A 12,378-nucleotide genomic window follows, 5' to 3' on the forward strand; every position below is an offset into this window, starting at 1 on the left:
GTACATATGCCGCATTATATCAGAAGCTATCATAGATAAGTGAATGAAATTTTCAGGGACTCTGTATAACATAAGAAGCCACCTCTGGTACTGCATTCATTAATATTCCCCAATTAGGAAGTTCACAAAAAATATTTTCTGCAGAAAAATCTTAATTTTTTGTAAATAAATTTAAAAAAGTATTTCTTAAAAACTGTAAAATGGATATCGCAGATTTTAGTACAGTTGACTCTATTAGCATCATGTAACATACAGTAAAAATATTAAGGTCCTGCATCAAATAGCTTTTTTCAGAAATGGGTCAAATACTTGCCTAAATTAACATGGGTTAGATAGGCAGGGTGTGGTCATCAAGAAAGAGGTTCAGTGGCCGAACAGGTCCTCGTAAGCCACACTTTTCTGTACTCGGTATGACTGTAAACGAATGATTTTGAATGATAAGTCACGCTATACCGTATGTGGAACGGATGGGAACGTTTGGGTTTGGCTAATGTCTGGAGAACGTTGTCTGCCATGTGTTGTGCCAACACTGAAGCACAGAGGAGATACGGGTGTAATTTTCGTGGCTAGGCTATGGTCCCCTTGTTGCTCTTAAGAAGATGGTACATGCAGAAGGATATGAACATATTTTACGGCATTATGTACTGTGTGCAGCACAGGATAAGTTCGAAAGACGGTGAATGTTTGTATCAGAAAGACAGTGCATCCCGTCGTATTGCAGCATCTATGAGGCAGTGCTCTGTGGACAATAACAAGCCTGAAACAGACTGGCCTGCTCAGAGTTCCGACCTGAACGCCGTGGAACACCCTTGGGATGAGTTAGAACGTCGTCTTCGTTCCAGATCCCAGCGTCCAACAGCGATACCTTTTCTGGTTGCGGTACTTTAGGAAGAATAGGGTGCCATTCCTCTATATCTCCAGAAAAGTTCAAGCCGCAGTGAATGTGTCTCCAGCAGAGTACAAGTCGTCAAAAAGGCGATGGGTGGTTTTAATGTCCACTAATAGGTTTTCGGCTACTTTTCGAGATATTGTAATGTTGTTACATTAATTTATTCTGCAAGCAGTGCTGCTATTCTAGAGCGTAAAGGTGGGTTAAAAGCTGTGAGCTGTCTGGGGAAGTTAACCTTGCATTACTGAGCAACTGTTTCACCAGGTATCCAGTCTAGCTTACCAAATTCCCAACCAGACTAACATTAATTATAATCTTTTAATAGTCATACGACAACCGGTGATTTATATATACATATAAAAGAGAATTTAAATATAAAGAAATAAATTAGTTTATATTTGGAAATTTATTTTAACATTTATCCTTGAAATTTCAGCATATTAAACTTGATTCATAACTAAACTGGTGCCTTATTTAGGATTGTGAAAATGTGAGTTTGTAATCTTACAGAACACATCAAATATGGAGCCAAGATTGGGAGACTGCATACAACACTGCATTCATAAAATAACACACGAAGAACGTTGAAACATATGGAAGAGGAAATTAACCACTACCAACCGATTCAATTTTCACCCAAAGAAGTTACGTTCGTAGCGCAATCCTGTCCGTCATGTAATTACCACACACTGGTATACTAAATTCATACTAACTCTCTGTGAAATCTTCCCGAAAAGAATAGCTGAGGGCTACTTTGATGCTTACACCACATGCTTCACGTGGTCAACTTGGTTTACAGAAAGAGTATAACTCCACAAAAATTTTGATAATTAAAATAAAGTTACATCGAAACGCAAATTACAAAAGAAAAACCTCGAACTGCTTTCTGTCGTCTTACTATTAACCTGATGGGTCAAACAATTGTATAAGCACGTGGTACTGGTCTCACAAAGTACACCCCACGTGGGTTGAACATAAAGAAAAGTTGCTATATTGAAAAATATTGTCAAGACGAGACGTTATAATCTCACGCACATTCGCATTTAAGATTGATGATCTTAGTTAGAGTTAGTGATCAACAGGTGGTTCCACTTTACTCACAAAGTAGTGACAAAGCAACTACTGGAAGATATTCTGAACTGTACACTCGAATCACACTGCGTTGCAATTTAAGATAACATTAGATATTTTAGAGCTAAACCTGAGATAAAGGTGATTAAATTTTCAGTTAGGCTGAACTTAAGAAATCCATTGTCCTACAGACTTAGCAGACACGCACTTAGCCGGAGATCTTACCACTTCAGACGCTCGCCGCGGCCAGACTGCCGTGGGTCCCTCCTGAGGGGTGCCTCCCAAATACAAACGGAAGTGACCAGAGAGGCAGCTTCCTATACCAACATGCCAAGGGACGGACAGGACCATACCAAGAATAGAAACCTCTCCGCTTTTAGAAAGCGTAGCTACCTGTTCCGACGTTGGTCCTACTGTTCTCTAGCAGACAGGCTTGTCTGATACCTTCAAGCATGCAACTAGAAATACATTTGCTCATTCATCCTCTCACACAGAAGGGAAGGGGGATGACAGTATCTTATCATATACAGTATATAAAAGAAAGTGGATGTAGGTTCCGTATGAGACTGTGTGGCATGAATTACATATAAACTGTGTTTTAAAGTGTAGTAGTGTGACAGATCGTTCTTGTTTATGTGTAAAAGTAACACGTTTCACTGCTCAGTCCCCTCCCAGATAGTCAGAAACACCACAGTAAATTTAGAAGAGGCATTTATGCCGTAAATGACAACAGATTTCAGAAATTAACATGAAAGGAATCCAACAGAGACCTTTCAATATCGAACGGAAGGTACTTCGTTTCTCAAGAAAATGCGGCGCAGACAGAACATCACTGGCGAAAACTGGTCACACAAAGACCAATATGAGGCTCTAGAAGTCCCAAATCCTCGGTGTAGCAGCGAAGAACGGATTCGTAAGACTAACAAGCCACGGAAATGAAATTTCTAAGAAGTTTCAAATGTTGTAGCAGACTGGATCACATTCGCAATGGAGATATAAGAAGATATTTGAATAGTTTCTAAGTAACAAAAAATTGACAAATAGGCACAAATGACTTAAGCCTATACCGACCGATAGGCAAAATGCTTTTTGGGAAATTGAAACTGTGTGCCGGACCGAGACTCGAACTTGGGACCTTTGCCTATCGCGGGCAAGTGCTCTACCATCTGAGCTACCCAAGCACGACTCACGCCCCGTCGTCACAGCTTTACTTCTGCCAATATCTCGTCTCCTACCTTCCAAACTTTACAGAAGCTCTCCTGTTAGTTCTGCAAGGTTCGCAGGAGAACTTCTATAAAGTTTGGAAGGTAGGAGACGAGATATTGGCAGAAGTAAAGCTGTGACGACGGGGCGTGAGTCGTGCTTGGGTAGCTCAGATGGTAGAGCACTTGCCCGCGAAAGACAAAGGTCCCGAGTTCGAGTCTCGGTCCGGCACACAGTTTTAATCTGCCAGGAAGTTTCATATCAGCGCACACTCCGCTGCAGAGTGAAAATCTCATTCTGCTTCTTGGGAAGACTGAGAACTGGTGGACCAAAACTGACGCGCATGACAGTTGTCAGTGTTGATGATACATGCGGGTAAGTTAACAGCTGACGCAGGTCAGTCTACAATGAAAAATTATCTCTTTTAGACTTAGAAAAATAATCGAAGATTTCAAGTACTGACGTTTGCGTAACTACGTGTCACCACCTACGTTCCATTTGCTGCCCTCCATCACCAAATAACCACGAGGAAGAACAACAGCATTACGTCTCGTGGAGCGGACGTCTTTAGCCATTAAAAGGACCATTATGAGTAAATGACGCCGTGCTCTTTTTTAATACCCGCTCCCGGTAGGCGTTACAGTCCTTCAGCCCCAGGAGGCTACCGATGGTGAAAGCCGGTTCTTCAAGAGCAACATATCACTCCCTCCGTCTTCCTTCTCTAATTTCTTCGAATCACCGACTTGAAGGCCACGTCTTCTATTGTCCCGCAGCTTCCTCCTGTCTTCTGCCAGATGTATTGTTAGTACCAAGGTTGTTCCAGTGACTTCCTTCATCATTGTCGTCCCTGTTTGTTTCAGGATCGCCTGGCCCTCTCGATTCCGCCCTTCCGCCCAAGAATTTATACTATTTCTGAGTAACTCCCTAGTAAATTGCATGATGAGAAAATGATCCACCGTCTTGTCCGTTTATTCGTATTACCGGTTCTGACTTTTTTCTGAGGTCATCTTCAGAGCCAAATCTAATTACTGCGAGACCACAGTTTCACAAAGGCTCTGAATAAATACGATCCCGAATAAACACATAATGTGACTTTTTCACTCTATTAAAAGTGCTCGCCATGTCCTCTACTTTGTTTTCAAATATGATGATCCACAGTGACCTCGTACTGCTTTACGTTGAAAAGAGCGGAGCTGAGCTGGAAATGGTGGTCCCGATCAAGAGAATTAATTATAAATTTTAAAAGCGAGAAAATGCAAGAACTATCTGAATGTATCAGGTAAGTGCCGATAACGCTTGCTACTTGCATACTGCGTCTTGCGTGCGGAACGAAGGGCTAGAGAGTGAGAGTCGTGAACAGTTCGCCAGTGACCATTTGCACCTATTCAGGAAACGACTGCAGTGCAGCGGGCGGAACACAACACGAGAGGAGCGGTAACGAAGCAAGCGAGCACTTCCAAGGTTGGGTGGTTCGCATTGGAAGATTTCATTTACTACAGTGCAAAACAGTGGAAACAAAATTATCGGTTCAAAACGCCGTCTAGTCTTCTGCGAGTTGCCTAATCCCTTATGGCGAATGTCGGGATGTTTCCTTCGAAAGGGCGTGAACGATTTCCTTTCCCATCCATCCGTAATTCAACTTTGTACACCGTACTTACCAACTTCGTCGTCGACGCGAGGTGAAACACTAAGCTCCCTTCCTTTCCTTTCTCCCGCGTTTACTCACTGCAGTTGTACGAAAAAATGCAGACCAGGTCACTAACTAAACATAAACAACATCAGCCGAATAAAGACAATTTATTGCCACGTGTATCTTCTTCTTCTTCTTCTCCTCCTTTTCTCCGTCATCGTCGTCGTCGTCGTCGTCGCTTGGCCATACTGAGGGCCAAGTGTCTTTCTTATGGGTAAGCGACATTAGGAAAATTCCCTCGCGGATGGCTTGCCGGAACCAAAGTCGGTCTTGTGTTGTCTCTATCGGGATCTCCAGTTGTTCCAGACCGAGGCGACCCACTTGCCACTGTGTAGATTCTGTTGGTGAGTTTTTCGGGGTTCATGTGGGCCAGCGGGTCAAGTGTTCGTAGAAGGCCAATCGCCTTTTCCACACACGCATGACGATGCCCTCTTGGTGTTTGTGCAGCTCGTCGTTGTGCCAGATTCCGTGTGTGCCTTCCTCTTGTTTTGCTAGTCCTAGTATCCACCTCAGGATCTTTCTCTCTTTGATTTCCAGTTACCTGAGTGGGCCCCTTCTGGCCATTACGATGCATTCGTTATGTCAAGCCTAAATATCTTAAAGTTTCGCATTTTCTGTTGCACTTCAGCCAAATTGCACAATTAAATGTGTCTCCGATATTTCTCGGTAATCATCAAATCTTTCCGTCCAGCTGTTCCACCACTCACAGAACACAGGCGAATACCAGGTGTAGAAGAATTCCCCTATAGATGGTGCTAGCCGTCAGTGTAGGGCCCGTGAGACCGCGTCTGCAGCGCCATCTGCTTCCAGTAAAGGCTGACGACGAATGTCACACACAGTAACCCAATTTCCATACATTGACATCAGTTTCAAACCCGTAAATACGTAGAGTTTTGTGTCTACGAACTACGATCTGCAGACAGCATTGGTTCTCTGTTACCATTTGAAGAAAACTGCTGCAGAATTGCATCGAATGCTTGTCGAAGCTTTCGGAGAACATGCTCTCGGGAGTACACAGTATTTCGAGTGGTTCAAACAATTCAAAAGTGATGATTTTGACGTGAGAAACGACGCGGGAAACCACCGGAGAAGTTCGAAGACAACGAATTGCAGGTGTTATTCATCAAGATGATACTCAAACTCAACAGGAACTCGCGGAACAATTGAATGTGACGCAGAAAGCCGTTTCTCTTCCTTTGAAAACTAAGAGAAAAGTTCAGAAAGTGGGAAAATGGATTCCGTATGAACTGAATGAAAGACATCAAGCAGTTCGAAAGACCACTTGTGAAAGTCGTTTCTCCATCAAACAGTGACAGGTGATGAAAAGTGGATATATTTTGAGAATCCTAAGCGTCTTAAATCATGCGTGAATCCAGGCAAACCATCGACATCCACTACAAGACTAAAGCACGTTGGAAAGATGGCAATGCTCCTTGTTTGTTGGGATCAGAAGTGTGTCACCTATTATGAGCTGTTAAAACCCGGTGAAACCGTTAACACTGATCGCTAACAGCAGCAAATCATCGATTTAAATCGAGCCTTACGTGAAATACGACCGGAGTATGGAAAACGGCAACACACAGTCATTTTGCTCCATGATAACACCCTATGACACACAGGGAAACGATCGAAGAGTTCAGTTGGGGAATACTGGGGCGTGCGGCTTATTCTCCAGACTTGGCTCCTTCCGATTATCATCTGTTTGCATCATTGGGACACGCTCTCGCTGAACTACGCTTCAAATCGTATGAAAATGTACGAAAATGGCTCACTGACTAGTTCGCTTCAAAAGAGGAATTTTTTGCGTGGCATTCATAGCCTGCCGGAGAAGTTGGGAGAAATGTATAATTAGCAATGGTGGAGATTATTTTGAATAAAATATTGTTTATCGGTTTCAAACAACAGACGTACAATTATTGCAACCATATTCCGGTTTCATGCTTCTACACCTGGGGGTAAGTTACAACGACGAAAAATGCTGTTCAAGCGAATGCTCTGTTTTGCTTGTACTGTGGCGAGCGTCGAAGTGGAGAGCGCGGAAATGGTTCATTGGAAGAGAGACAACGGAAGGAACACGAACGAGCAGCTATGAACCGAGCACGACCGAACTTTGTTCGCTAGTGCCCGCTTAGCATTCACACCCGAAAGAATGCTCTTTTCGCTGAAGATCGCTCTGTGTAAAGCATTCTTCACAGAAAGCGGCACCCTGCCAGGCTGCTTTTGTGAGACGAAGCGAATGACGACGAGGGCACACACATAACTAGTTACTTTGAGGATCCTGTGAGAGACTGGTACAAATATCACAGGCGTACGAAAGAAAAATTTTTTAATGAAGTTGCCGATACTTCTGGCTTTTAGTGAACTGAATCCTAAAATTTTAAAGGAAAAGCCATATAACTCACCATTTTTTTTAGAATTAACACTCTATAATTTAAGAAAAATGCAATATTAGCGATTGTAATTATACATATTTTCCATTCCACTTCAATTATGTAGAGTTAAAATTTCGGTAGCCGTGGCTGCACTGACTAGTATATTTGTGTCACAACTACAGGGGGGGGGGGGGATAAAAACTGGCCCTGGAAATATTTTATGCACCATAAGATATAGGCAACGCAACTTGCATCATCTGCCCGAGCTACGGACGACGTAAGTTTGGTTGCCTACCTAAAGGTGCATATAATATTTTATGGGCCGGTTTTATTTCGCCCACCCAATACTGTAATAAACTCTTCGGCTCCTTTTCTCTTCAGATGAACTGCATGGACCGGAAAAAATATATAACACCTCTACACTTACACGTAAAGTTGTGCCTAATGAAAGACTCTGTGAAAGCCTTCCCAAAGTACGGAGAATGCTTAAAGTACCTCTGCGAAATGTTTCCTCATCTAGCAGAACCAAGATTCAAAGAAGGTGTGTGTGTGTGTGTGTGTGTGTGTGTGTGTGTGTGTGTGTGTGTGTGTGTGTGTGTGTATGTGTGTTTTAGTTAGACCTGACAATCAGAAAACGAAGTCCGATTCCAGCGTTGAACAAAAATGACCCTGAGTGAGTGGGAAGCTTCGGCATAATTCAAGCCTGCGTTATATTTCCGTTGTAGCACACACGTTGGATAGATCAAGAAATTAGGTTGTTTGACGAGCCTGGAGGTTCACGTGATAAAAGGATAAATTTGAGTCGATATGGAAGGCGTAGGGAAACTCATATGAGACTCAGAATATAATACAGTTTTGAAAGGCTGGCAATCAAATAACTCAGAAGGGATAGATAATATTCCTTTGGAATTTCTAAAATCACTGGAAGAAGTGACAATAAAACGACTATTCAAGATGGTCTGCAGAAAACTATGAGACTGGAGACTTACCATTAGACTTTCGGAAAAATATCATCCGCACAAATGAGAAGGTAGCGGGAGCAGAAAGTGCGAAAAGTATCGTACTCTAAGTTTAACATCTCAAGGATCAAAGCTGCTGACGCGAGTAACATACGAAAGAATAGAATAGAAAAGAAAATTAAGGATCTTTTAGACGACAATCAGTTGGGGTTTATGAGGGGTAAAGTAACCAAACAGGAAACTCGTCGTTTCGCTTGATAATGGAAGCAAGGCTTAAGAAAAATCAAGACGATTTTCAACCTAGAAAATGCGTTCGACAAAGTGAAATAGTGAAAGACGTTCGGAAATATGGGGAATATAGGAGTAAACTGCAGGGAAAAGGCGTGTAGCATACAAAATGTACAAAAATCAATGGAAACAAAAAGAATTGACGACCAAGAACGAAGTGCTAAGATTAGGAAAGATATATGAGAAAGGCTTCCACGCCCACTGTTCAACGTGTACATCGAAGAAGCAATGACGGAAATAAAATAAAGGTTTCCGTGTGGGATTGAAAATCAGGGTGAAATGATGTCGGTAATAAGATTCGCTGATGATATTACTACCCTCAGTGAAAGTGGAAATGAATTAAAAGACTTATTAAATGGAGTGAACAGTCTCACGAGCATAGAATGTGGACTGACAGTAAACGAAAGTAATGAGGAGTAACAGGAATGAGATTAGCGACAAAAACATCAAAATTGTTGACCAAGAAGTAGAATGCTGCTACCTTGGAAAAAAAATAACACATTACGAAAGAAGCAAGGAGGCTATAAAACGTAGACTAGAACAGGAAAAGGGGGCATTCCTGGACAAAAGAATACTGCTGATACTATAAAGTGAAGCAATTCTGCTACCATGGAAACAAAATAACACATTACGAAAGAAGCAAGGCGACAGGGACTGTGAAAAGAAAGAGACTAGAATCGTTGGAGTTCAGATGCTACAGAAGAATGTTGAAAATTAGGTGGACCGATAAGGAATGAGGTGGTCTCCGCAGAATTGGCGAGGAGACGACGATCTGGAAAACACTGACAAGAAGAAAGGACAGTATGATACGACATGTGTGAGGGAATAACTTACATGGTGCTGGAGGGAGCTGTAGACAGTAAAAACTGTAGGTGAAGACAGAGATTCGAATATATCCAACAACTTAGGTTGTAAGTCCTATCATGAGATGAAGAGATCGGCTCTAGAGAGGCGTTCGTGACAGTGAATCAAAACAAGTCAAAAGATTGATGACAAGAAAAAAAGGCGTATGATAAACTTGTCTAATGCTTGTTCGCTGGCATCTTCAGCACTCTGTGCAGAATATGGAAGATTATGTTAAGATTTTAGAGGTCATCAGAAGCAGGTTCGGACCAAGCAGTTGCAGCCATACATTAACTGTTATCGCTCACATGTGGCTTTTTTTTCTTTAATTGGCTTTCGGTACGTGCCCTTATGACCATTTCAACAGTAGAATGTCAATTATTATAATATGAACGTAAAGGCAACACAATACCCAGTCCGCAGGTGGAGAAAAATCTCCGACCAGGCCGGGAATCGAACCCTGGTCCCTTCGTTTAGCAATCTGCCGCGCTGACGTCGCAGCTGTGGAGGAGGACCGCTCCCACGTTCGCTGTTCAGAACAGAAGGTTGGAACATCAGCTGAGATACCCGCTGTCCAGCACGGGCCGTTTCAGTGTCCGCACTGCGCCCTTGGACGGCCGGCAGTGGTGACGCGGCGCTACGCAGCGGAGATAACGGCGTGTGGCAAGTGCGTCACGCACCGCACCGTGTCTCATATTTTCGGGCGGCGGCAAGGACACTGCTACCGTACAGCGGCGGCGCCCGTCTGCGTTGTAAACGCCTGTCTGCGGCGGGAGAACACATGTTTACGTCGTACCGCCGTAATCCTCAAACCGCACCGTTCGTGCTGGAAACGCATTCATCTACAGCGTCCTCGAATAGGTCGTTAGCGTCGAGACCTTTGCCATTATCAGTTCTCAGCCTGTGGCCAGACGCTACAACCAAAAAGTAGACTTTTATTCTTCCTTCCTGACTCGTCTCCAGCATCTTAACAGCTCTCACGTCCGTATCGTGCACGCAGTCTCTGTTGTTTTCGTGTATTGTCCTAACTGTTCATGTCCAGTAGAGCAGCTCACTCCTTACTTCTATCGCGTGCCCGTACATTAGACATCTTTATGGTGGAAAGAATATAAAGGAATGAGATAATGTCACTTACAGTTCGAGAAAACGCTGATATGCAAAATTTCTCTAGCGTCGTAACCATCTCGTTAAATTTTCCGAATTCATATGTTATTTTTACTTCTGGCTTTGAATTCCGTCAATCGGATTGAAACCTTTATTCACTCAGGAAGTTAAAAAGTAAATATTTAACACTATTTGATACATTACTCATCTGAGCCCAGTCATGAAAGACAGCAGATGCTCCTGATTTCTTTCATATATGTAGCAGATTATTCAAATTAATGTGGTTTTTAAAGAATGCACATAACTAAGGTTTAGTTTCTCAGCTGGTATAGTCTTTTACGTATAATGTATCAGAAACTTAAACCTGTACGCTTGCAAAGAACGCAAGAAACCGTAGACCATTCTTATTCTTCGGGAACCACTTCCAAACCGCGAGAAAACTGACTATCTGAATTACACCATGCTACCAGCGATTATAGTGCTTAATTAGAGTCTCAAGATAACGGCAGGTTATATATATATAAGGTATCCCAAGAAAACACGGACGAGCCTTAGGGACACTTTCCTTACACCGAAACAAGGAAAACGTCTACTAAACATGGGCTCTAAAATGCACTACTTAGAGCTGTGCGCGCTTGTTCATCTTCGATACTATGAAATGGATCTCTTCTACGGCGTGGAGGAGGTAGTACGGACCACACTAAGAACAAACGTCTAGTAAACATAGGGTCTGAAATGCGTACTTTAAGAGCTATGAGCTCCACCTTCTCATCTTCGCTAGTGTGAAACACATCTCTTCTACTGAACAAGCTCTTAAGATATGCATTTTGGAGCTGATGTTTTATTAGACACATTTTTTCTTGTTTGGTGTAAGGAACCTGTCCCTAAAGCTTTTCAGTGGTACCTAGATACCTACACATATCAGTGTGTTCGTTCTTTTTTCTGTGGGTCGAACATTCCCACAAATACATCACGAACTTCACTACCTGATGTTCTCTGCATGGCTCTCAGTAGACTAGCCTGCCAGTTTTGACTAACCATTTTGCGTCGATGTGTCCACACTTCAACACCTAACCCTCTCGGCAGGAGAAAATAAACATTAACAGCTTGCTCTTACCACATGTACTTGGAGGTACTAACCAAGCCAAAAACATACTACTCTTAATAGCCGTCCTCAGTCGCCAACACTATATAAGCGGGGTGTAATGGGTATAAATGCAGATATTTCCACTGGTGATTGAGGATAGTGTACTGAAAAACATTACATAAGTATGTATGTCATTTGTAGACTAATAATTATAGGTATTACAAAAAAAAAAAAAACTCTGCTCGAACAGGCCATGAAGGCTCAACTGTGCCGCCCGGCCGCCGTATCATTCTCAGCCTACAGGCATCACTGGATGCGGAAATGGAGGGGCATGTGGTCAGCACACCGCTCTCCCGGCCATATGTCAGTTTACGAGATCGTATAGCTATTACAAGTCATATGTTTTTAGGTTGGATGGCACCTCCAAGTACATGTGGCAATAATGGTTATTTTCCCCTGGGCAGCAAGTCAAATGTTGCAGTGTGAATGTGTCGATGTAATACAGTTACTCTATAGTGACAGGCGTTGTCCACTCATGATGCAGCTACCGCCATGCAGAATATATCAGGTCGTAAAGTTTGTGATGTGTTTTTGGGAAGACTATTTGCCCCAGAAAAAAAAAAAAACTGACACATATGTGTGTACATATTAAAGTACCACATACAAAAATATCTGAACTTATAAACGTTACACCCAGTTTTTGTGTGTGTGTGTGTGTGTGTGTGTGTGTGTGTGTGTGTGTGTGTGTACTTCTCAATCCAGACTCCTGTGTATGGTGGAGGGTACTTTGTACCAATATTAGTGAATTTTTGTCCTGTTCCTATTGCGTATGTACTGAGGAAACAATGTGAATTCGAATCTTTTGTATAAGA

General features: G+C 42.6%; 1 protein-coding gene across 2 annotated transcripts in view; it reads left to right on the forward strand.

The window, feature by feature from the left end:
* Nucleotides 1–12,378, forward strand: part of LOC124612248 (hepatic leukemia factor-like) — a 620,183-nt gene that overhangs the window by 550,661 nt on the left and 57,144 nt on the right. The window lies entirely within an intron of this gene.

The sequence above is a fragment of the Schistocerca americana genome, chromosome 4, assembly GCF_021461395.2.
Source record: "Schistocerca americana isolate TAMUIC-IGC-003095 chromosome 4, iqSchAmer2.1, whole genome shotgun sequence".
Classification (NCBI taxonomy): domain Eukaryota; kingdom Metazoa; phylum Arthropoda; class Insecta; order Orthoptera; family Acrididae; genus Schistocerca; species Schistocerca americana.